The sequence below is a fragment of the Tiliqua scincoides genome, chromosome 8 (assembly GCF_035046505.1).
Source record: "Tiliqua scincoides isolate rTilSci1 chromosome 8, rTilSci1.hap2, whole genome shotgun sequence".
Classification (NCBI taxonomy): Eukaryota; Metazoa; Chordata; class Lepidosauria; order Squamata; family Scincidae; genus Tiliqua; species Tiliqua scincoides.
In genome coordinates, this window is record NC_089828.1 from 47,231,334 (window position 1) to 47,256,520 (window position 25,187).

The 25,187-nt window shown below is 47.7% G+C and overlaps 1 protein-coding gene and 1 pseudogene across 2 annotated transcripts in view; both read left to right on the forward strand.

The window, feature by feature from the left end:
- The window catches only part of SMG6 (SMG6 nonsense mediated mRNA decay factor), an 85,436-nt gene that overhangs the window by 14,653 nt on the left and 45,596 nt on the right, over window positions 1-25,187 (forward strand). The gene's annotated exons all lie outside the window — the stretch shown is intronic.
- Window positions 16,628-16,748, forward strand: LOC136659838 (5S ribosomal RNA; annotated as a pseudogene).

The following is a 25,187-nucleotide window of genomic DNA, read 5'->3' on the forward strand; positions in this document are numbered from 1 at the left end:
TTCTGTGAATCACAGAAGTTGTACGCAGCCAGTGAGGTTGGCCCAAGGAAAAGCATTCTCTGTTGTCTGTGGTCCAAGACACTATCTGAAGTAGGTTACCAAGTGGCATGCCACACACACACATTTGCCACCAAGCCAATACAGGGCACAATTTGCCTGGAAATTACATTGTGCATGAATAATTTAGATCAATTGGGACACACTTTTGTTTTATCCTGTTAATTTCAATGAGACTTCCAGATTCAATCATGCCTACCCGGTCACATCTGTGAATTGCTTGCTGTGCTGGTGTCGGTGGCATGCAGAAAGTCGTGTGAGCACAGCCTTAACAAGTCTACCCTGCTTGTCCTTGGGTCTTGGTACTCAGCAGGAAGTGCTATTGGGAAGGGGTTTGGCTGGCTACTTCACATGCTGGTCTGTGGGCAGTTCTGACACACACACCCCCGCTAGGAGCTTCATGCCTTTTAGACACTTGCTAGTTATCTCCAAAGGGAAACATTGGTGGGCTCCTTTCTTCCGACACAAGGAGGTGAGTGCCAAATCTGACTCCAGGTGGCCGTGCTGGGCTGTTTGGTAGCCATTTGCACATCCGCTTGGCAGGGAAGTGGTGGGTCCCTTTATCCTGACCGCAGACATGCTGAGAATGTTAATTTTTTTTAATTCTGTAATTTGGGGGGAAATCAAGTTCTGGTTTGCAAGCAAGCTAATTGAAGCCGTGCCTTGTGGCAGGGCATCTCAGTGGGGGGAGTGAAAGCCCCCTCCCCCGCCCATCTGTGCCCAATTTACTGTAATCTGGACTCTGTAGGGCTTTCCCCTTTGCATTCTCTCTCTCTCTCTTTTTAATAATTTGTTTTATAATTCCTGGAATCAAACCCATCTCAGACACACTGTTCTATTTTACTATATTATTGGATTATACTTCCTATAAATCACTGGAGGATGTTCATAGGCCACCTCCAGGATCGCTTCCCTTCTCCCTCCCTACTCCTTGCAGACCTCTCCCCACACATAACATGCGCAGCAGCTCTGGGTCTGCATTCCAGTCTTTTGCCTTCCTACCCAAGAAGGGCAAGACCAGGAGAGCCAAAGAGTGTTCTTCTGTCCAGTTGTTTTTAGACAAATCAGTCTTCAGAGAGAGGATTTGCTTGTGACTGGCATGTGTGTCTTGTGTTGACCCCTGATCTTAGCATATGCTGACCTTTTGGCCTTTGCAATCAGAGAGGAGGACTCCTGGCTTTGGCAGTGCTTGTTTTCTAACTGGAGAGGTGCTGGGAGTCACTCCTGTTTAGGTCATTCTCCCTAATCCTGGATACAAAAGGGCTAGAAATAGGTATTTGGTGGGAGGAAGGCACTTAATGCATGCAGATGCACTCTCCATGTGTTTCAGGTCTGTGCTGCTCCTAGAGGCCATAGATCAGCAGAACATGTGCTTTGTATGCAAAAAATCATATTTCCACTCTCTGCAATAGGGATAAAGAATCCCTGGTAGCAAAAATGGGAAAGTCTTCTCTTTGCCTGAGAGTAGCTCTTGAAGAGTAGCTACCAGTCAGAATAGACTGTATTGGGTTTGGTAGACCAATAGTCAACTCTGTATATGGTAGTGGAAGCAGATTCTAGGCTGAGTTAGAACTCATGGCTTTGGACTCAAAGTTGGACTGGGGAATACAGACCTCTTCAGGTCAAAATCCTTGCTATAATTTATATGGTGTAACTATGTTTCCTCTTGTCCCCAGGACCCTGGGGCAGAACAAGAGGGGATGTTTTCTCTGGCTCCCTCTGTCTTCCTGTTACACTATAGCAGCCATTTTCAACCACTGTGCCGTGGCACACTGATGTGCCGTGAGCGGTCCACAGGTGTGCCACAGGAATTTGGGGGAAGGTCATTTATTAATAGGGCCAATGGGAGATGTGAGCCCCCACTGGCAGCATGGTGTGCCTTGTCAATTGTCAAAAACCTGGTGGTGTGCCTTGACCATTTTAGTGCCTTGTCAGTGTGCCGTGAGATGAAAAAGGTTGAAAATCACTGCACATAGAAACCTCAACTTGGTGCTCCTTTTTCCATCTCCTCTTCCCTTTGGCGCATGATCTTTGGTGAACTGAAGAAAAGGGAGTCGGCACAATGAGCCTGCTTGCTAGAAGTGTGAGAGCCCCTGCTTATGCGCACTGGAAAAATGATCAGTGCATCACTATACGGTTGCACATCCTTGTAGCACTCATAACCCTTCACTGCCAAACACGGAATAGTGCCCTTGCAGAATACTCCTAGTGACTTCTCGGAGTTCAAGAGAGTCAACCCTGAGCAGCAGGGCAGAGCAAAATTAGGCAGTGCACAGAGAATCTCATCTTACATCCGGTCCCGGAACCTGCAGGCATCATCTTGCTGGAGCCTCAAACATGCTAACCGCACGGCACATATCAGAGCTGGAAATTGCTTCATGGGAGTCCAATTGTCTTCGCCACTGGTAAAAATAACAGCGGGTTATGCTACACCTTGGTTTAGTGGAGTTTTAAAATTAGGCTCTTGCGAGGGTTAACTTAACCTCAGACTCCCAGGAGCAGAAACAACACCGTGGGAAAGTGACCCCCAACACCCATTTCCAAGTTTCATAGACCCATCAGTGGAGCAGCAGGGGCCTAATTCTTTTAGGGGAGTTGTTGAGCAAATCAAGTCCCAGTGACTGGGCATGGAGAAGCAGGGAATAAAAAGCAGAATCAGCAGCTTTGAATGCCCACTAGGGAGATAAAGCGGGAAAATAAATAAATAAAATAGGTCTCTTAAAAAATTTTGAATCAGTGAATTATCTGCCCTTCAGCTGATACATTGATTGATTAAATGATAATCTACATGTTACCAAAACCTCAGTACAGTATAACCATTCCAGAACATGCATGACAGCTTGGTGGCTGGAGCTAGAAGCATAGAAGATATGACTGGTTCTAAAATATTTTTCTAAACCCCCCCCCCTGCATTTTCAGGGAATCATCTAACCGCTTTTCCAAGTTTCCATCTACACCAGGGCTCTCTATCCGGCCTACGGGCCAGATACGGTGCCTTCCAAAATTCTCTCCCGCGTGCTTACTGTTCTGTGGGGAAGCCTCCGCAAAGCACCTCTGTGCACCCCCATTCCTTGCTGCATCCAGCCGCTTCCGGTTTCTGATGCTCCAACAGGCTTTGCGCCTGAATTTCCGGGCAGAAGCAGCTGGATGTGGCAAGGAATGAGGACACACGGAGGCACTTTGTGGAGGCTCCCTCACAGAACAGTCTGTGCTACCTGCACTGGGGAAGCCTTTGCCAGCATGCAGCAGTCTCCACTTCAGAGACCACTGGACTACACCTTGGACCACAGAGGATTGTATAGGGGCTTTTTAAAGCACACCATGACATGTTTTCTTAATGCTTGGAGAGGAAAACTATTTACGTCCATACACCCATCATGACTTGGATACAGCTAATTTGTTGCGGTCAGTCGAGACATCCAGGCCACTGTTTGGTTCTGGTTTATGGAATGAATTTAAGTTTTTGTGAACTGGACAAGGTGCTGGGAGAGGTGGAGCCTGTCATGTGTCCATTTGATTGTTTGCCCTTTGTAGGCTAATAGCATATAGCAGCCATTTTCAACCACTGTGCCGTGGCGCACTGGTGTGCCACAAAAGGTCCCCAGGTGTGCCGCGGGAGTTTGGTGGAGGATCATTTATTAATAGGACTATTGGGGATATGAACCCCCCACCAACAGCAAGGTGTACTTTGTCAGTTGTCCAAAAACTGATGGTGTGCCTTGACAAGTTTAGTACATTGGCAGTGTGCCATGAGATAAAAAGGTTGAAAATCACTGGCATATAGCCTGGGAGATTGACCAGCTGGGGCCATGGAACAATAGTGCCACCATACAAGATGGAGTAGTCTCTGCCACCTTGAACTGAGACAATTGTGAAGCCGCTGCTAAACAAAATATCCCTGCAGCCCAAAGATTTCAGCAACTATTGGTCAGTGACTATTGCCACCTCCTGGGCAGGGGGCTCAAGTGGGTGGTGTCCATGCAACTCTAGGTGAATTGCATGAGGATGTCTTTCTAGACCTATTTTGGCAGAGGTGGGTGACCAATGGTGGGAGAGAGACTGAAAGTGTGAGGCTGTGAATTCTTTGGGCCTTTTTGACAGTCTCCTGTAACATTGACTGTGGTATCCTTTTAGATAGGCTCCCTGAGTTGCGGGAATGGTGTTTTGGCGGTTTCATGCCTACTTGAAAGTCTGCTTTCAGAAGCTGTCACTTAGGGAATTATTGCTTGATTTTTGTGGCATTTATGTTAAGGGGTCGCACAGGGCTCCATCTTGTCCTCCATTCTTAACATCTACATGGAGAGGTCATCAGGGAATTTGGGATGAGGCATCATTAATAAATGCTGGCGGCCCCCAGCTCTATCTGTCTTCTGCATGTAAGGCAGAAAAGAAATGAAATTGGTAATAGGCTGGATGAGGGCCAGTAAACTGAAGCTCTTCTTGAAAAGAAGAAGGTTGTAATCATGGGGGACTTCAATTATCCTCATATTGACTGGGTCAATTTGTGTTCTGGTCACGATAAGGAAACCGGATTTCTTGACGTGCTAAATGACTGTGGCTTAGATCAGCTAGTCACGGAGCCCACCAGAGGACAGGTGACTCTGGATTTAATTTTGTGCGGTACGCAGGACCTGGTTAGAGATGTAAACGTTACTGAGCCATTGGGGAACAGTGATCATGCTGCGATCCGTTTTGACGTGCACGTTGGGGGAAGAATACCGGGCAAATCTCTAACAAAAACCCTTGACTTCCGACAGGCGGACTTCCCTCAAATGAGGAGGCTGGTTAGGAGGAGGTTGAAAGGGAGGGTAAAAAGAGTCCAATCTCTCCAGAGTGCATGGAGGCTGCTTAAAACAACAGTAATAGAGGCCCAGCAGAGGTGTATACCGCAAAGAAAGAAGGGTTCCACTAAATCCAGGAGAGTGCCCGCATGGCTAACCAGCCAAGTTAGAGAGGCTGTGAAGGGCAAGGAAGCTTCCTTCCGTAAATGGAAGTCTTGCCCTAATGAAGAGAATTAAAAGGAACATAAACTGTGGCAAAAGAAATGTAAGAAGGTGATAGGGGAGGCCAAGCGAGACTATGAGGAACGCATGGCCAGCAACATTAAGGGGAATAATAAAAGCTTCTTCAAATATGTTAGAAGCAGGAAACCCGCCAGAGAAGCGGTTGGCCCTCTGGATGGTGAGGGAGGGAAAGGGGAGATAAAAGGAGACTTAGAGATGGCAGAGAAATTAAATGAGTTCTTTGCATCTGTCTTCACGGCAGAAGACCTCGGGCAGATACCGCTGCCCGAACGGCCCCTCCTAACCGAGGAGTTAAGTCAGATAGAGGTTAAAAGAGAAGATGTTTCAGACCTCATTGATAAATTAAAGATCAATAAGTCACCGGGCCCTGATGGCATACACCCAAGGGTTATTAAGGAATTGAAGAATGAAGTTGCAGATCTCTTGACTAAGGTATGCAACTTGTCCCTCAAAACGGCCACGGTACCAGAAGATTGGAGGATAGCAAATGTCACGCCTATTTTTAAAAAGGGAAAGAGGGGGGACCCGGGAAACTATAGGCCGGTCAGCCTAACATCTATACCGGGTAAGATGGTGGAATGCCTCATCAAAGATAGGATCTCAAAACACATAGACGAACAGGCCTTGCTGAGGGAGAGTCAGCATGGCTTCTGTAAGGGTAAGTCTTGCCTCACAAACCTTATAGAATTCTTTGAAAAGGTCAACAGGCATGTGGATGCGGGAGAACCCGTGGACATTATATATCTGGACTTTCAGAAGGCGTTTGACACGGTCCCTCACCAAAGGCTACTGAAAAAACTCCACAGTCAGGGAATTAGAGGACAGGTCCTCTCGTGGATTGAGAACTGGTTGGAGGCCAGGAAGCAGAGAGTGGGTGTCAATGGGCAATTTTCACAATGGAGAGAGGTAAAAAGCGGTGTGCCCCAAGGATCTGTCCTGGGACCGGTGCTTTTCAACCTCTTCATAAATGACCTGGAGACAGGGTTGAGCAGTGAAGTGGCTAAGTTTGCAGATGACACCAAACTTTTCCGAGTGGTAAAGACCAGAAGTGATTGTGAGGAGCTCCAGAAGGATCTCTCCAGACTGGCAGAATGGGCAGCAAAATGGCAGATGCGCTTCAATGTCGGTAAGTGTAAAGTCATGCACATTGGGGCAAAAAATCAAAACTTTAGATATAGGCTGATGGGTTCTGAGCTGTCTGTGACAGATCAGGAGAGAGATCTTGGGGTGGTGGTGGACAGGTCGATGAAAGTGTCGACCCAATGTGCGGCAGCAGTGAAGAAGGCCAATTCTATGCTTGGGATCATTAGGAAGGGTATTGAGAACAAAACGGTTAGTATTATAATGCCGTTGTACAAATCTATGGTAAGGCCACACCTGGAGTTTTGTGTCCAGTTCTGGTCGCCGCATCTCAAAAAAGACATAGTGGAAATGGAAAAGGTGCAAAAGCGAGCAACTAAGATGATTACGGGGCTGGGGCACCTTCCTTATGAGGAAAGGCTACGGCGTTTGGGCCTCTTCAGCCTAGAAAAGAGACGCTTGAGGGGGGACATGATTGAGACATACAAAATTATGCAGGGGATGGACAGAGTGGATAGGGAGATGCTCTTTACACTCTCACATAATACCAGAACCAGGGGACATCCACTCAAATTGAGTGTTGGGCGGGTTAGGACAGACAAAAGAAAATATTTCTTTACTCAGCGTGTGGTCGGTCTGTGGAACTCCTTGCCACAGGATGTGGTGCTGGCGTCTAGCCTAGACGCCTTTAAAAGGGGATTGGACGAGTTTCTGGAGGAAAAATCCATTATGGGGTACAAGCCATGATGTGTATGCGCAACCTCCTGATTTTAGGAATGGGTTAATTCAGAATGCCAGATGTAGGGGAGAGCACCAGGATGAGGTCTCTTGTTATCTGGTGTGCTCCCTGGGGCATTTGGTGGGCCGCTGTGAGATACAGGAAGCTGGACTAGATGGGCCTATGGCCTGATCCAGTGGGGCTGTTCTTATGTTCTTATGTTCTTAAGGTTCTGTGAACATTGTACTTCACCTACAGGGCCAGGTTTGTAGTCTGGGCAAATGTAAAGCCATACAACATCAGTATTAGAGGCTCAAGTGATCCCTTCACCAGCTGAGGCCGATGCACCAACTATTGCCTCTCCTGGATAGAGATAGTTTGACCACAATTATCCATGCCCTGGCGACCTTCAGGGTTGACCTCCACACTGCATTGTATGCAGATTTACCTTTGGAGACTTCCTAGGGACTGCAGTGAGTTCAGGACAAAGCCACTTGGCAGCTGACCAGGATTGGTAACTGAGGACATATCTCAGAGGTGTTTAAAGCTTTCCATGAGCTCCTAGTCATAATTCAGAGCATTGGTGCTGACCTTTAAAGTTCTAAATGGTTTGGGACCCAGAGGCCTGAACAAATGCCTGCTTCTGCATCAAACTGCTTGGTTGCTGAGATCAGCTTTTGAGGCTCTCCTCCATGGGCTTTGGCCATTGGAGGTAAGGTGCCCGAGAGAAGGCCTTGTCAGTGGTGACAGTTTGTGGAATTCCTTCTACAGAAAGGCTTGCCTGCACCTGCATTTTTATCTTTTTGGTATCAACTGGGCAAACCCTTTTTATTTTCTGAAACTTTTCAAGTCAGTTTTAAATTGTTTGCTCATTTTAACTGTTGTTCAGATGTAGTATTTTATTTTTTAATTTTGATTTTTTTTGTCATATTCTGTTGTTTTTTTTACTTTGTAAACTGCCCTGGAAACTTGATAGAAAGGCTGTAGAAACATCCTTTCAATAAACAGAGGATTTCGCTACATACCAGTTAGTTTTGGGGCTAAATCAGTGTGCTGGTGGTTGACCTTTAAAACCCTGTGAGGCTCAGATCTGGGAAACCTAAAAGAGCTCCCCACTTCCCAATATGGTCCTTCCATGATTTATAAATGGGAGATGGGACCTTTCTTTGGGTGCCACCACAGCAATTGCCTCCTGATGTTTGGCCCTTTTAGAAGACTTGTTAAGGTGTTCTTCTGTCAAGCTTCATACCTGAAGCTGGTGAGATAATGTTATGTTCTAGTATTGTTGCCATTTGTTTTAATGCCTGCAGTTGTTTTTCCTGAATTGTGGTGTTCTGTTATTCATGTTGTTAATCATCTTGAAACTGTTCTTGTATGTGTGAAAGACAAATTTTACAAAGAAAACAAAAAAATTGAGATGTTAAAGCAAGTGTGAGAACTTCCAAATTAACAAACAGATGTTGCCTCTTGGTGCTGGAAAGACCTCTTTTTCGTTCCCTGTTACAGCAACACACCGGAACCAAAATAGCTTCCCAAACCAACCACATGCTCTGGGCTCCACTGACTAAAATGTGCCCTCGGCTATAACTCTAAGCTGCTTGATTTGTCAGTGAAAACTATCAGTGTGACTCATTAGTCCTTCCCCTTGGATGTGTCCAAGTGCCCCTCTTTTCACAGCTGCCATGTGTAAACTCGCCTGTGAGTTTAGCCCCCAGCCTTTTCTGTCTTGAAAGGTTCACACTTAACCCTGCAGTGGTTTCAGGCTCTGGAGGGAAGGAATGAAAGACTTAAGCACACCTAGATGGAAAAATGCAACTGGGAGAGCTAATTAGGTGCAAATTTTCAGCAACTAATTTCCATCACATTTTGAATCTCTTGGTGCATCCTGTTTAGAGACACAGCTCCTCTACAAATGGAGTGCTAGAAGGAGACGTAACATTGCGTTGTTGACCTGTCAAGCAATTTCAACATAATTTCCATTGTTTGGCCTGTTGCCTTTTTTTCTGGTATATGAAATGCCCAGGGAACTTTGTTTGGGAAAGTGAATGGTACCTGCGGCTGGCCTAAACAGTCTGGAGCAGGGGTGTCCAAAGTTTTTGGCAGGAGGGCCACATCATCTCTCTGACACTGTGTCGGGGGCCGGGAAAAAATAATTATTTTACATTTAAAATTTGAATAAATTTACATAAGTTTACAGAAATGAATATATTAAAGATGGACTTATATGAATGACTAAATGTCTTGCAATAGCTCAAGGCCTATAAAAGGCCTTGCACAAAGCAAGGCTGGCCTTTCCTTTGCTGCCGCGACTGCATCACAGATGTGAAACAGCAAGCAGTAGAGGAAGCCCTCATCCCACAGCTCACGCGAGAGGTCAAACAGTTGCCCTCATGCTGAGAGCAGTTGTGTTGGCCAGTGTGGGCTCCAACAAATCTCCGGAGGGCCAGAAGCTCATTGGAGACTGGGGGCTCCCTGAGGGCTGCATTGGGAGGCCTTGAGGGCCACAAGTGGCCCCAGGGCCGGGGTTTGGGCACCTCTGGTCTGGAGAGACAGAAGTCTCCATGATTTGGGTGTGAGATGAGGGTGTTCCATGATGACACTTTAGTGGCTGTAATGGTGTCCTTAATGGCTAATGCTACTTGCAAATTGGCTTTGGCCAGTGCTTTTTAAGGCTTGCCAGTGGAAACCTAGTCTAGTCATGCTTGTCTTGATTCATAAAGTGGCCATGTTAGATGCCCAGAATTCTGCAGTTTTGGGAACTCATCTCAACATTCTGGACTATCTTATGCCATCTTGCACGAGGGCCAGTTGTAGGCTAGCCTCGTAGCAAATGTGTCAGTCTTGAGAAACTATCTCTGGGTATGTTGCCGCCTTCCCCACCTAGTGATTACAACTTCAAGGCGGCATTCTCTACTATCTGTCTGTATCCAAAGCTGACAAAATGAAATGGTTCTGATTTAGCCCCACAGAAGTCTTGAAGCCAGAGGTGTGTGGTTAAGATTGATGGATTACATTTATATTCCACTTTTCTTCTAAGGTGCTCAGGGTAGCATACATATTTCTCCTGACCCTTATTTTACCTGTTCCACAACACTGGGAGGTAACTTGGGCTAAAAGATCTTGTCTGGCCCATGTTTTCTCAGTTATGTTCTTGGCTGAATTGAGATTTGAACCTAGGTTTTCCCAGTCCTGGTCTGACACTAGCCAGTGCTCTACACAATATCTCACTATGATTTGCATCACATATTTTTTTAAGCAGTGTCTTCTGAAGTCCTAATAGGACATTTTAGCTTGTTGATTTTTGAAGTCATTTTAGCTCAGGTGAATTATTCTGAATAGGTTCATGTGTGCCCCAAATGTGATTTTAAAATTATTAAACAGTCTTTTTTCTAACTGGTCTCACATCACTGTGATTTCAGCGCTGGGGATCATTTTGTAAAGGTTTATTATTTATTTTTATTTTTCACATTTTTATACTGCCCTTCCTCCAAAGAGCTCGGGGCAGTGTACACAGCTGCTCCCCTCCTTTTTTCCTCACAACAACCCTGTGAGGTAGGTGAGGCTGAGAGAAAGTGACTGGCCCAAGGTCACCCAGGAAGCTTCATGGCTGAGGGGGGATTTGAACCTGGATCTTCCAGGTCTGAGTCTACCTCCCAAACCACTACACCATGCCGTCCATAGTGCAGGATACCTTTGCTATGATTTTTTGCATGATCTAAATGTGTTGAAATGTGATTACTTAGTTAAATGTTTGAGGGCGCAATCCTAACTGCCCTGCACTGGCACAACTCCCTTGCATCAGCCCAGGAGGGTCACAAACCTAAAGCACATTTGCGCCTCTGTAGGAGTAAGCTGTGCCAGCACACAGAGATGCGCTAACCCACAGAGGCCAGATCCAGCCTCCGTGGCAGTGGCGGCAGGTGAGTTGGCGCCAGCTGAGTTTGACCAGCGTGGGGCGGGCGGGGAGGGAAGTGGGACAGAGGCATTCTGGGGCAGGGGGTGTGTGGGCGTTCCCAGGGGAGGGAGGGCGGGGTACAGGAGGCAGGGGGTCAGAACCCGGCAGTTATGCCAAATCCTAGCCCCATTCCCAGGCCACGCAGCACAGCTCTGGGCTGTTCCGTTCTGCTTGGATCTGCGCCACTTTGTCAGCTGGTACGGATCCAAGTAGACCCATAGGGGCTGCTGCTGCTTTACCTAGGGTAAGGGAAAATGTTTCCCCTTGCCTTGGGCTGAACCACAGTCAACCCCAACCTTGTACTGGATACAGCGCAGCCCTCCTAGCCTGCCTAATCCAGCACAATTTAGGATTGTGCTGTCAATTAGGCAGCTTCCCCCTCCCCAATTAACTAGCTCTAGAGGAAGGATTCACCTCCCCCCTTGCACGTAACAACTTGATTACTAGTTTCAGTGCTTTGAAGTGTATTTGTTGTTGGTGGGAGAAGGCAGCAGGGCAGTGAGGGCAAATGGCATTGTGAGGGTGGTTTGTGCTGTATGGCCATGAGGAAGCCATCAGCAACAAGCACCCATACAGCTGTTTCCATGTTACATTTTTATCCTACTGATCTCACACGTTGATTTTAGTTTTGGGACTGAGCCATGAAGCAGTCAGGGGGCTTGTTCCTGGCTTAAAAGCAGGTTGTCTTTCAAGCCTTGTCTGGGGACGTCTTCAGCACCTCTCCCAAAGTCCTTCCTTTTTGCTGCCTGAGTTGGAATGGGCAACAAGAGTGTGTGCAAACAGCATCTGCTCCTTTGCTGGATCAGTGCTGGAGGAGCATGCAAAGATGACTCCTGCCTGGGGAATCAGCTGTCCCCGTGAGGACTTGGGGAGCCTCTGGGTGTGTGAGGGGGAAGGGGGTGCACGCATCCGGGACCAGAGCCAGTGGGGTTGCCTGCCTCTGAAAGGCGTGCGGAGTGGAAGCGGTATGCTCAGGCCCATCTGCATTTGCTGAGCGAGATGCGCTGCAGCTGCTGTTGCTGCGAGTCCCTGGCAGCGCGCGAAGCTGCTGTCTGTTGGGGTTTACTGCTGTCTACATTGAAACATGACTGGGGGTGTGGGGGGAGTTAGTGGCACTGTGCCAGCCCCAGTTAGCCTGGCCTCTTCCCCCCCCCCCCCCATGCTTTAAAGTCACATTTCCAGGCCAGACATAGAATTAATCTCTGGGCACTTCAGATTGCTGGCAGCCCAAAGCAGGATGTGGGATTTTTTTCTCCCTCTCTCTCTCTCTCTCTGTGTCTTGGCTGACTTTTTTACCTCTCGAAGAATTTGGAAGGGCCGTGAGATCCCCCCCCCCTTTGCCTTGGTGCCGTGCAGCTTTTCTGCACACTGATCGCCCTGCTGTGGCTTCGCCCCTAATAGATTTCATATGTTGATGCCGTTGACATCAGTATCAAACTATTCTACATGTGATCTGGTGTATTTCCTGCAGGAAATCTGCAAGATATTTATTAAGAACTAATAAAATAAACCTCTCCCGAGCTTTTAGGTAGTTTTCAATTGTTCGCGTCTCCCTCGTTTCCTTTTATCAGCCGGAGGATTTTTGTTTTTGTTTTCTTCCCTCTACTCTGACCATTGCAAAAGAAAAAGAAAAAGACACACAACCCAAAACCCGAACCCAAATAATTGCTTGAAAAACCAGAATATTTGTCGGCGGGGATGAGAGATGCCTGCACACCTGAATTACATGGGCTAAAACATGCATGTTCTTTTTGTAGAACAGTGTGTGTTTGTGGGGGGGGGGGGGGGTGTTGCCGGCCTTTGTACCAGCCCTTAAGGGCTGTCTTTTACTACTGTTAGCCTTCTTTCCACTTGCAGCTGGAGCCGCTTAGCTTGCAAATTAAAGTAATCCTGGTCAAGAACCAGGACATGTTTCTGAGCTACACCATAGTGGATCTCCATGGGCCCTGAGCCCATGTTCTGAGCCATATTTCTGAGCTACACCATAGTGGATCTCCATGGGCCCTCAGTGCTGTGGGGCCGGGGGGGGGGGTTCCTTCCTTTCAAGGAGGAGGGTCCCAGTTCTAGAGGCAGCATCATGCATTTATTGGGCAGCAACCCCTGAACAGCCTTCTGCTTTTCATACTTTTTGTGCTTAAGGAAACCATCTGGGACTGGAGCAGAGAGGTGTGTGGGGCTCTCATCTCTCTGCCTTTTGCTTTAATGGTTAGATGCTCTCACATTGTTACTGGGTCCAGGTGGTGCCTCCTTTGGGGCAGTATGTGCAGTGTTGGTACTGGAGAACATATACAATGAAGGCAAAATGGAATCATGTCCTGCACTATCCTAAGTTGATATGGGATGGTGTGAGCTTTCCTTTTCCATCTTTTATCAGTGTTTATTAGAAGATTTCTATCACGTTCTGTGCTAGCTACTTAGCCCAATATGATGCTGTGTTTTACGTACTGCTTGGTCCTTTATTGTGCTTTACAGAGGAGGGAGTGTGAGAAGTCGATTGGCTCTTGCAGTGGCTGTGGAACTCAGAACAAGCCACAGTTGAGAAGTGAGGCAGTGAGTAAGACTAGCCAAGCCTGGTAGGCAAGCTGTCTCTTGTGACTCACTGGCCCGCAGCCTTCCCAGTGCCCAGGGTTGCTGTCTGGTATGGAACAGGGATCCTGTCAAAAAGTTTGGCAGAAGTCAGATTTTGGGCTTGTGCTTTTTGCTTAAAAAAAGAAAAGAAAAGAAAAGAGATCCAAAATCTTTTTATTAGCACAAAATTTTAGTGGGTGATTTGGCCCTGCAGGAGCAGCCGGCTCCGAAATTACTAACAATAAAATTGTGCTGTGATGCCTTTTTTTTTTTCCTTCTTTTAACCAGCCACTGCTAAGAGGTTGTTTGCCAAGCTGGGTGGGGCAGGCTGCCTGCTGCTGTGCCTGGCCTGTACCCGTCCTTGAGGGTGTTTGACGCTGGCACTGGAAGAAAGGAAGCGCTGTTTTCCAAGAACTCTGCTCTTTCTCAGCTTGATAAGCATTTAAACGAAATGCTGCTCGATTGGAATTGGCAGGGCGTCCTCATTCTTTTGTCTGTCTGTTTATTTTTCCCCTCATCCCTCCACATGTGTGCTGCAGCCCACAGTTGAGGCACCCCGAAGAACTGGAGGCTAGGAGCTTTGCAAACCCGCACCAGGCTCTGCCCGGTCTGGCGGTAGCTGCAGGGTTCTCCCCCCAAACTATAAGACCCCTTAATCAATTTTCACAAGGTACATTGAAAGCCACATGCTTAGATATGAGGCAGATTTATAATCTGCCATTTGCCACGAAAATGAAATGGATCCTCCATGTTCAGATACAAGGAGAAGGGAACTGAGCAGGGTGCTGAATTTCCATCCTTTCACGCTTGGTGCCCCAACCAAGTTTCTCCCTGCAGCCATGAAGACTAGAAACTTGTATTTTGTTTTTATTTAATGGAATTCTGTGACACTCATAGTGTTCCAGCCAAAAGATAACATGAGCTACATTGATAGGGCAACTACGAGTAAGACATGGGTGCTAAATATTCTCCATGGTGTGCAGTCTTGCTTGCTTCCTCTCAGGGAGAAGCTGAAAAGAAGAGTTTAAAAGAATATTTAACAACAACATAAAAACCTCATTACTCTGCAGAGCATGACATTTTAAGAGAGTCTCCTGGAGTTCAGTTTGTTTCGTTTAAACAAGAAAGGAGGCTCATGGGCAATGAGCATTCTGCAACTGCAGCTCCCAAATCTCAGTTTTTGTTTTTTTCAAAACAAAAAGCAAGTTTCTAGTCCTTTTGATGACCAAGAGGACAGGTGGGCTTGAAAGTATGTGGGAATGCAATGTCAGAAGCCAGGTGCATGTGTGATTGTGGCTGAGTAGGATTTCCAGCAGCTGGGGCAGGACATATGTGTATGCATGACTGTGAGCGATCTGAGGCAAAGAAACCAAATACACACATGTATGATCAATGAATGCCCTCACAGGTGGCAGAAGGCAGCTTCTCCTGGGGCAGGATTTTGTCTTTTCAGACATTTTTGCCCCAGTATAGTTAGGGCTGTTGCCCTGGCTACAGTCCAATGCACTTGGAATGCAGGGCTACAGAGCACTCAATATTAGTAAGCAATAAATAAGCTTTCACAGCATGTGTTGCAAAGCATCCTGAGGATTGGGCTAGATGGGCTTCTGCCTCAGAGTTAACTATGTGTGCAATCACTGTGTGTGCAGCTTCCAGGGAGGGCTGGGCCCATCCCTCCTTGGCGAACCAGGCTGGAACCTGGGGGAGCTTTTCCTCCAGCAAATAGTTTTGGTTTGAAAATGGAGGGTCAGCAGTTCGCGAGAGCAGCGCTCTCAGCCACTGCTGCAGCTCACCGTGTGCCATTGGGTCCAGCAGTGCTGAAGTCCCTGTCCGTTGAGCTGCAGCCAGCAAAATTATGAGTGGCAGTTACCAGCACAAATGCCAGCTCACCTCTGGCTCCCACCCAGAAGGGCTGTCTGCCTGTGGCATAGCCCATTCCTTGCTGCTGCCTCTTCAGTTCCAGAATGGTCTTGGGGGGGAGGGGTGTCTATCTTTTTCCATCTCTCTTCTCTCTTCGTAACAGTTTTTAATAATGTTTTAGTTAGTTCCAGCCTTTTCCCTCAATGGATCCCATTGGAAAATGCATTTGAAAGGAAACAGTTATACACTTCCCTTCCTTTGAAACTCTGCTGGCACCTTTTCCAGCACAGTAAACCATACAACATGGATTTTCAGAGTTTCCAAACACAGACATGCTGGCGTTAAATTTATGAAAAAATATTTTATTCGGCCATGTATTGGAGTGCAAGTCTCAGAGCTGCTGGTCAAAGTTGAAACTGAAACCTGCCTTGGAATTGCCTCCCCGTCAGAGCTCATCAGGAAACACAGCACGGCAGCAGCAGCAGCAGCAACTCTGGCTGCAAGGCCATTCTCTGTGGCCTAGACTTTCCCAGACAGGGGTGCTGTAGGGAAGCAGGGTTGGAGCCCCTCAGCTCCTGGCCCCGTGACTGTGCTTGTCTAGTCTAGGCAAGGCTGGGTATACATCTGAGCTTTAAAAGTGAATTTACTACCAGAAAAAAATGTATTCCGCTATCCAAAAGCAGGACTGTGAGAACTCCATGATAAAAAAAAAAAAAGAATTAGAATCCTGTACCCAGGAAATACTACCTTGTGCAACCAGCATATATTGTGCTAACTCAAGCATTGTATGTACTCATAATCACTCCTTTTTTATCACTGATTCTGCAGTTTTTCTTTGCCACTTCTTGTAACTTATTCTCATTTTACTAGTTACAGGCAGGAGTGCCATGCATCGTGCAGGGCCCTGAAGCCCCAGCTGCTGAAGTTCCTCTTCAGCCACTTCTTCTGACTTTTGAGATTTCAGCAAGCATTGCCCAAATGCTTCTGAACTATAATAGTCAGAAACTTGCATTAAGAAACAAAGAAAGAAATCAGTGGGTAGCTGGATTGGGAGGGCCCACCACTCTGTGGCAGACTGTATACTTCAGGCTATATATACTACAGACTTCAGACTATATATACGATATACTGTACTATATAGCATCTCCCAGTAGGACTGTGAAAACCTTTGTTTTGAAGACTTGATGTCAGTGAGTGTAGACAGTGCTGAGCTAGATCAGAGGTCTCCAGACTTTTTGGCCAGAGAGCCAAATATCCGGCACGGTGTTGAGGGCCAGAAAAAATAAATTTTATATATAAAATTTAAATCAGTACATTAGAAACAGAACTTAGATGAATGAATAAATGGGCTCAGAGTTCCTGGATTTCTCCAAGCACCTGTTACCCTGCACATGCCCAATCTCGTCTGATCTTGGAAGCTAAGCAGGGTCAGGCCTGGTTAGTACTTGGATGGGAGACCGCCAGGGAATGCCGGGTGCTGTAGGCTTATACCATAGTTTTTTGAGACTGAAGGTTGCCAACCAACACACACCACAGAAATAACGCACACACACAAATGGGTCCCTATTCCTGCACCCCACAAGCAGCTTACTTAAATATACAGGAGTAAACACCTTAGAACCAGCACACCACAGGAAACAGCCAGAGTGTGTTCTGAGGACCGAGGAGGCCTCCCTGATGCTCAGAAAGCCTTCTAAGGCCTTTAGAGGGCACAAAAAGTTACTTCTGGTTTTTTGGGAAAACCGGGAAGTGATTTTTTTTTAAGCTTTTAGAAGGTGTTCTGAAGGCTGGGGAGGCTGTGCACAGTCTCCCTGGCCCTCAGGACACCTTCTGGACACGATCAGAGCACAGCTCTGGTCGTGTTCAGTCAAGAGAGCCAGTGGCTCTCTGGGACCAGAACGGTCGCGGGCCAGATAGAGGCTCACTGCGGTCCGCATCAGGCCCCCAGGCCGGAGTTTGGAGACCCCTGAGCTAGATGGACAAGTGGTCTAACTTGGTATAAGGCAGCTTCCTATGAATTTGGTATCTAGTACAACAATTTGTGCTCCTGCTGAATTGCAGGGAAGAGGCAAGCCTAGAAGTGATGCAGATTGAGTAAATGTACTGAGAGCATACCCTTTGATAAACTAATCAGGAACTACTACCATCATTTAGCTCCACAATTGTCGTCACCAGTGCAGATTCCATTATGAAGGGAGAGAGAGAGTTTGAGGGGGTGACAGTTGTTCTGGTGGATCTCTGGAGAAGTTGACTAGAAGGTAGGGCAGTGGAGGTTGTGGAAAGGACCGTGGGTCCCTTAGCCTAACAGGCCAGAGTTTTTTGCTAGGGATATTCACAGTTCCAGGAGCCTGCCCTCTCCCTTTCTGCCATCCTTCTGAAGGTGTCTCCAGGGAAATTTATATTTGCCCCTAGCTGCAGCTGCACTAGAAATTGTAGCTAGCACACGGCTGGGGAAGCCTGCCTTGCTTCTCCTGTCTGGGACACAAGCAGTAGCCTGTGGGCCTTGCTGAGTGATAGAGGCTGAGCCTCTCCTCCGCTTGTGTATTCCTTTCCAGCCTGCAGCAGCGACAGCTCTGTGGCCAAATTCTCACCACACTTGTCCTGCCCCCCCCCCCCCCGAGAGCTGCTGCTGGCCAGAAATCCTCAACTATATTTCTGTAACAAGTTCATTAATTTTGAGCACTTTGGTTGGGTGGGCGATCCGCATGTACTCTGCTGAGCCGGAGCAGGGTGGGCACCGTTCTGTGATTCTACCAGAAGGTCCTAAGTTCAGTTTAGCACCACTTTGGAAAGAGGCATGAGCCAAAACTGTGTGTCAGCGGTACGTAAAACAAAACAACAGTAGTCAGAATTTGGCACCAAGTGCAGCCGAACTCTGTGGCCTGCAGCCGCAAAACACCCAAGCATGAGTTTTCTTTTGCATAATATATTCTGCTTCTGCTAGCCATGGGAAGGGGCAAACTGCTGTGCTTGGTACCAAATCCCCTTCCCTGGGACCAGTAGACCCCCTGTGCAGCCACCCCAGTGAATTCTGAGAGTTCCTTGGGCACGGCTCATAATCTGCACAGTGCACCTTTGTACGGTTGATGAAGTTAGAGCTTTAGCTTCTGATTTGGGAAGCTGAACCCTGTGCCTCAGACTCCATTCTGTTTTTTCCATTCCTCAGCTGAATAAGCATGAGCCCAGGAAAGCTTGCTGCCTGTGACCCTGAGATATACTTTCTGTCACTATATAGAGTACTGGGCTATCTGGACAATTTGACTGCTTGGGGGGGCTGACTGGAGTCCCCCCCCCATCTCTGCTCACGTGCAATGGAAGAGAGCTGCCACTCAACACATTTCTAGCACTGGGAGCCATCCAAGACTCACCCTGCATCTCAGCTCTGGGATTGTATTCTTCTCGAGTGGTGCTAGCACCGGGGCTGAATCTGATCCCTCCCTGTGTTGCCAGAGCAGGTTTTTAGCCCTACAGCTCTTCTCTGGGATTCCAGAATCGATCAGTGTCTGGAGATTTCTGGGGAGAGCTTCCATCTGTGTTTTGCAACTACAAGAACCTTAGCCAAATGGAACTTAAGTGAGGCACTGCCAGTGACACAAATTGTGAGCTGGCTCTCCAACAACTCCTGGTATCACCCCCCCCCCCGCCCCAAACACACACATACATACACGTGGAAATGGCTTTTCAACATGTTTGGGCTTTAGGGTCCTTTCAGGAAACTTCTGAGAATAATATGTTCTAAAAATGGTAGTCGCTTTCCACAGATACTTCCGGGAAAGGACCAAGTTAATTTTAGCAAGGGTGCCCTTTTCCCTTTCTAGGGGAAAATATGCTCGGCTCACCCTGAAGACTGAAGATTGTTATATGTACATCCATGGTGGGGGAGAGCACTGTCTTTTAGCAGACAACCTTGTGTAGTGAAGTGGGCCTTGCATGGATCTCCAGCCCAGAGGCTGACCTTGCCGTTACCTCCACCTCCCCAGACTACCAGGCTGCAGGGAGCAAGTAGGGGTTGGGGGGATGTATGACCCTGCCCTGGGCAAGCAAGTGAAGGAGCACGTGGCCTTGCACGGCTTAGCTTCCTGTGCAAGTCTCGGGCAGGCCTGCAGCATCGGTTGGGAATATGTCATTAATTTTTATACTTTCCCCTGTAAACCATCGACCCTTTTTATGATGTCAGGAGGGATTCCTTAATTTTGCAGCTGCTTCCTGGTTACGTCAGAGGAGAGCCTCCTGTCCTGGAGCTGAGAGTTGTGTTCCCCGAGTGGGGGGTGGGGTGGTGGTGGAAGAAACAAATGAAGTGTTGAGTATCTAATAGCTTCCATTGGGAATGTTGCTCCATTCTCACCCCCTCTCCGTTCCCAGCATGCTTCACCCTTGTCTTTCACCCCCTCCCACAAGAAACAATACTTTGCAAAGTGGGGTGTGCGTGCTTGACAGTCACACCTGCCCACACAAGATCATCGTGCACTTATCCTGACTAAGTGTGAGCGGCAAAGTGGCTGTCCTGAGACTGCAGAAACTCAGAGCATCCTTCAGTCCATCCACTTCTCACCAGGGTCTGCCGAAAATTGCAATTCCAAGACTAGATTAGGTGCTTGATCCCACTTCTGGTTCCCTTTTGGGGTGATTTTCCACCACCGTGACCACCACTGGTACCATTGTCGTGCTTTTGCCAATTGTTCCTCCTCTGGCAAGAGGAATCTTATCCATGATGGGCATCAGTTCACGCTTTGAATAATTTCTGCCCTGCTTTGTTGGAGATCTGTCTGAAGGAAGATCTTTGAAATCTCCTCTGAGATTTGAACAGAATTACCACATATGCAGCATCAATACACATTAAGCAATCAAAAAAGATATTCAACCAGTGGAATACCGTCTTGAAATAACATTGGCTCCTATTGGCCTACCAGAGAAAGGGCCTCCATTCTTAAAAGCCAGAAGATGGTGGATTTGGCTTCCTTCTCCAGGCAGTAAAGTGGCTTCCATAGAGGGGGAGTTGCAACTGAAAAGGCCCTGTTGCAACTCCCCATTGATTTTGCTTCCCCAAGAGATGGGGATTGTGTCAGTAGCATCTCTCTTGTTGATCTCAGTGGTTAGAGTGGGGAAGAATCACCTGGGAAGGCATTCATTGTAGGATTTGTCCATCAGCACTTGCACACAACAGCTCTTACAGGCTCTGAGTAAGCTGCCTTTCTATTTCTTCCTTTAAGGAAGCAAATTTGTAATCCTTAAAACAAGAGGGGATTAAGGCTTCAATCCTGTACACACTTTCCTGGGAGTAAATCCCATAGAACACAGTGGAACTTACATCTGAGTAGACATGCCTAGGCTTGTGCTCTAGCTTAACCATGATGAGTGCAGTATCCTCTGGCTGAGGATGAAGCTCAGGTCCGGTTCTCCTGCCTCTTAGTAGCTGCTTCCCACCAGCATTCTGCCTTTCCTCTTCCTGTGATAATCTTTTGGGGACAGTTGGGGGGTTGGAGGCACCATCTTGCCACTCACATTTGTTCTGTTTTGTTAACTCAAAGAATTGACATTTGAGCATTGTGGCTCGCCTGCCATTTGGGTATGTGGGGGTGATGGGAGAGTTTGTCCTTGGATTTTGGGGAGGAGGAGACCATGAGTGGCCACATGATTCATTAGGTGCTATAATGTCCCTGGCTGAGACTTTCTCCTCAAACCACCACCCCCAACAGTCTTGGGGACTTTCATTCCTATCTGGCTTATATATTGGCTTCTCCTCCTCCTCCTCCTCCTCTTTCCTGGTGCATGCATGTGGATGGGGCCTGAGCAGCATCAGCAGAAGCCCTCCTGGTGCTCTTCTCCCCTCTTGCCCACTTCCTGCAGAAAGGCCAACCAGCTGGGCTGGGGGGCGGGGGGGGGGTGATGCCAGGACTGTCTGGCTGGGAGTGACTCACAAGACAAGCACTCTGAGAGTGTCTGACTGTAGATAAGGGAAGAAGCAGATCACCTCCAGGTGGTGTCAGCTTGGAGGGAGGGAACCAGCTGAGGCTGCCTCCTGCCTTGCCATCCAGCTGGAGGAAAGGGGTCTCTCAGCCATCTCCTCTCAGCTGCTGCCAGAACAGTAGATGATGCATTAGGAGACTGGCTTGCGGTGGAATTCGGTCTGGCTTCAGCACGTCCTTGCCAGCCTGTACAGAGATTTTCTTGCTCCCCCACTGCCTCACACAGAGAATAGGTTTCTCTTTGGAGCAGAGCATTACTGCCCTCTCTTCTCAAATAACTGATCATTAGGCCGAACCTGCTCTTGTCATACCTTCATAATGCTTAAAGGTGCCCGTTGTACCGAGTTAGGCTTCACTTGTGTAAGCGGCTAAGTTTCAAAGAATTGTTCTGCTTGATGAATGAAATTCCAAACGTTGCATGATCTGACACCAGCTTCAGTAGGCCCAAGTCAGAGGCGATGATGAACACCCACATCATAGTGTGATTTGTCTGGAAGCTGTGAAGCCGCGCCTGGGGACTCTCTCCTGGAAATATGACTTGAACTGTGTGGTGTCCTGGTCGTGCACCAGACTGACAGATTGGAACTCTGGCTTGTTGCTTGAGATTCACCACACTGCTCTCTCTTCCACTGACTTCCCCACTCCGGAGGCAGCCTTCGTAACGGAACAGCTGTGGCTCTCCTGCTCTCAGTCAGACTTGTGAGCGGAAGCTGACACTGGCATTGTCACCTGTATTTCCCCTGCCCCAGGGCTTCCTTCCACGGCGGATGAGAGTGCCCCCTCTGTGGCAGTCCCTTCCTCCAGCTCACCACAGCCAGCCCAGCCACACTGTCCTCTCGAAGGGTCTGGCGATGGTGTCCAGCACACCCTGGCGGGGAGGGTTGTGTTTATCACTTTTCCTGGAGATTATCTGTTTAAGCACTCCTTGACAGTTACAATAACAAGGGCAGCGCTCTTGGTTTCCCAGCAAAAGGACACTCGCTGCTGCTGAAAGATGTATAGCGCTAATTAGAAATGCATAACATCCGGCCACATGGCAGCCTTCTCCCGGCCGCTCCATTTCCTGAGCCCCGACAACTTTGACGACAGTTGGTTTATGTTTTCCATGAATATTATGTTCTCTGGGAAACCAAAGTGTGTCTCGACTACGCAAGAGAACCCAGGTAGATTTATGGGGGCCGGAACATTGCCTGGACTCTGCCCAGCGGGCAGGCCCAAATGTGGAATTGTCCAAACTGGAAGGAGGAAGAAACACCGGCTCCCTCAATCTAGTCCAGGCTTTTGAAGTTCGTCTCAGGGTTCCTCTTCTGTCTTGTGTTAACAGGAACCTCTGGACCTTTTCTTGCCCATCACACCTAACTCTGCTTAGCTGTGAGTCCTAGAAGGGGACTTTTTGGGGGCTGCTCCTTTACCCAACTGTCTTGCTGAGCATTTGCTTCTTTTTTGGCCCAGTGATCCCTTGCCCGCTCTGGCTTGGTCCTGACTGGAGACAGGGGCCTGGTTGTGTATAAAGAGCAAAGTGAAGTCCTTGTAGCATCTTCACATGCTACAAACCATCTCTGTTACGTACCTTTAGAACATTTTTTACACGCTATATAGAAAGTGGCAGAGAACTGCCCATCATTCTGCCTAGCTTGGTTTTTTTCCTTTGATTTGTAGACATGGGAAATTCAAAAACCAATTTTAGAGTCACATAGCCAAAACTGAACAGCACTACCGGAGTGTTCAGTGATTCCCCAGTGAGCACCGCAAAATTGCAGAATTTGGTAACAGTCACAGAGTTCAGGTTCTTGAAAATCTTAGCAAGGTTTGTTCTTTCCTTAAAGCTGAAAAATTGAACAAGGAAGACATAAACACATGTGGGCTGCGGGCCTGCTGAAATCTCTGAAGCCAGACGAGACTTAGCAAGATTTCCAGTGATTAGGGGGATGGGAGGCTTCAGTGCTCTGTGTTGCTTTTTGCCATTTACTATAGTAAACTGAACAAATTACATGATATAAAAAAATACATGTAGATTTGCTTAAGGTGTATAATACATGAAGGGTACAGAATTTGATTTTCCATGTTGCAGAACTCTTGTCATGAAGACACATCCATTTTAGAGGAGAACATTCTTGGGGATCATGGTCTCTGCTTGAGTACAAGCTGATGGTCCCTGGTTTTGCTAGAAGGGAGGTATCCAGGGCTGCTGCAGTGCCACTTGCTGCCACACTGCAATGTGCGCATACACACTTTCTGTGGCAATCTTCCATTCAGGCAGAGATGTCATTGATGCTACCTAACCACCAAGCCCTTCATGGTGGCTGTTTGGGTGCATCACCAAAACCTGTGACCCCCTTTGTTCAAGTTCCCTCCCCCCTCCCCCATAAGCGTTTGGATCTTGCATACCTATCTCACTCTGCTAACATGGATCAAGTTGATTATTCAGGACAGTGGCCCGTTCTTGTTAAGAATACTTACATTGTCAGGAGTGCTTTCTCCTTTGGAAGGACAGTGTTCCCTGAAGGCTTGTTAGGATGTACCATAGTTCTCTTACACTCTACTGTCTACAAATGCTCCTCTCTCAAATGGACAGAGGCATCTTGGGAAGAAGGTGGAGCAGGTTCCATTTCACTAACCTCCTTCTGGACGAGTGGGTCCGAAGGATTTAGATTCCTCTTCAAAGAGGGCACCTGCTTCAGCTCCCCTCTCTGTCAGAACAGTGTGGCTGTTATTTGTGTGAATATGGCCTTGGCTTGAAAAGAGCTAGCTGTACCGCTTGAGTGGATTGCCCGGGGCCATCAGGCTTAGTGGCCTGGTGTCTGGTTTGTGGGTTCCTTGAGGGGGCTGTGTATTGTTGTTCCCAAGCTTGTGGGCAGCTTTTCTGCTACAAGCCGTGGGCTCCTTAGCACCCCAAAGTTTGCTTCTCATAGAAGCCTCTTATTTTGACTCCTTGTTTATGAGAATGACTTACTGTAAAGCATTTGGGATATTGGCTGTGTGAAGATTTTCACACCATGAATGGCACTAAGTACCTGCAGGATTGTTACAGCAATTCTTATACTCCTGTAGGTTTCTGAGAGTCATTTAGTGTTTGGCTCTGGATGGAGATTTTGTGAAAGTAGGTTCAGTGACCAGCCACCTGTCAGCCAGTGTTTAGTTTAGTCATCAATTACTTCTGTGGACTTCCAGATCTAATTGTTGTTTCACAATAATCAAATAAGGTTTTCATATGGGTGGAGACTTTGTGCTATGATTATTCTCAGCAATCCTTCGTTTAGATCTTTCAGTACCATAAACAGTTTCAATTTAGCGACTCATTCACATACCAGATTCTTTTGTAGTGTCAAGTGTGTTTCATTTTTGGGGACTTCAGGTTTTTGCAAGAGTCATCAGCTGCTGTCCTGGTCCTGGGGCATGCATGTCCTTCTCTCCTGCTGGAGGTGGGGGAAGCAGTTCCAAAGGCAACTTTCCAAACTGCCCAGCTCAGCCTGTTGGGCAGGCTTATAGCTGGGGATCCAGTGTTGCACACACACTCCACCACCACCTCAGGTGCAGTCTCTACTGGTGGGATTTGTTCTCATATCTCATTTGGAAGAGTATGACTTGCGTTGCACCTGCGTTGGCAACATTCTCAGCTAAGCCCAGTAGGCAGAAGCTTAAGGAGCCGCCGCCTCCTTGATGGCTGAGACTGAAGCAGTTGCCTCTTGGGACGGAGCCAACACGCAGAGCCAACACACCACAAATTGTCCCTCTGACACTTTGCAGACCTCCAGCTGGCACAAGAGGAGTGAGCCAGGCTGAACAGCTGCTTCCCTGCTGGGACTGCAAGGCTAAATCTGCTCCTTCCATGCCCCCCATCCCCACCACAGGAATAGGGCAGGTACCAAGTGGCAGGAGCTGCACTGAGACCTCCATTGAGAGCGGGCCTGTGTCCCTCCTGACTCGTTGTGGAATGCTGCTGATGTGGGGGGAGCGAA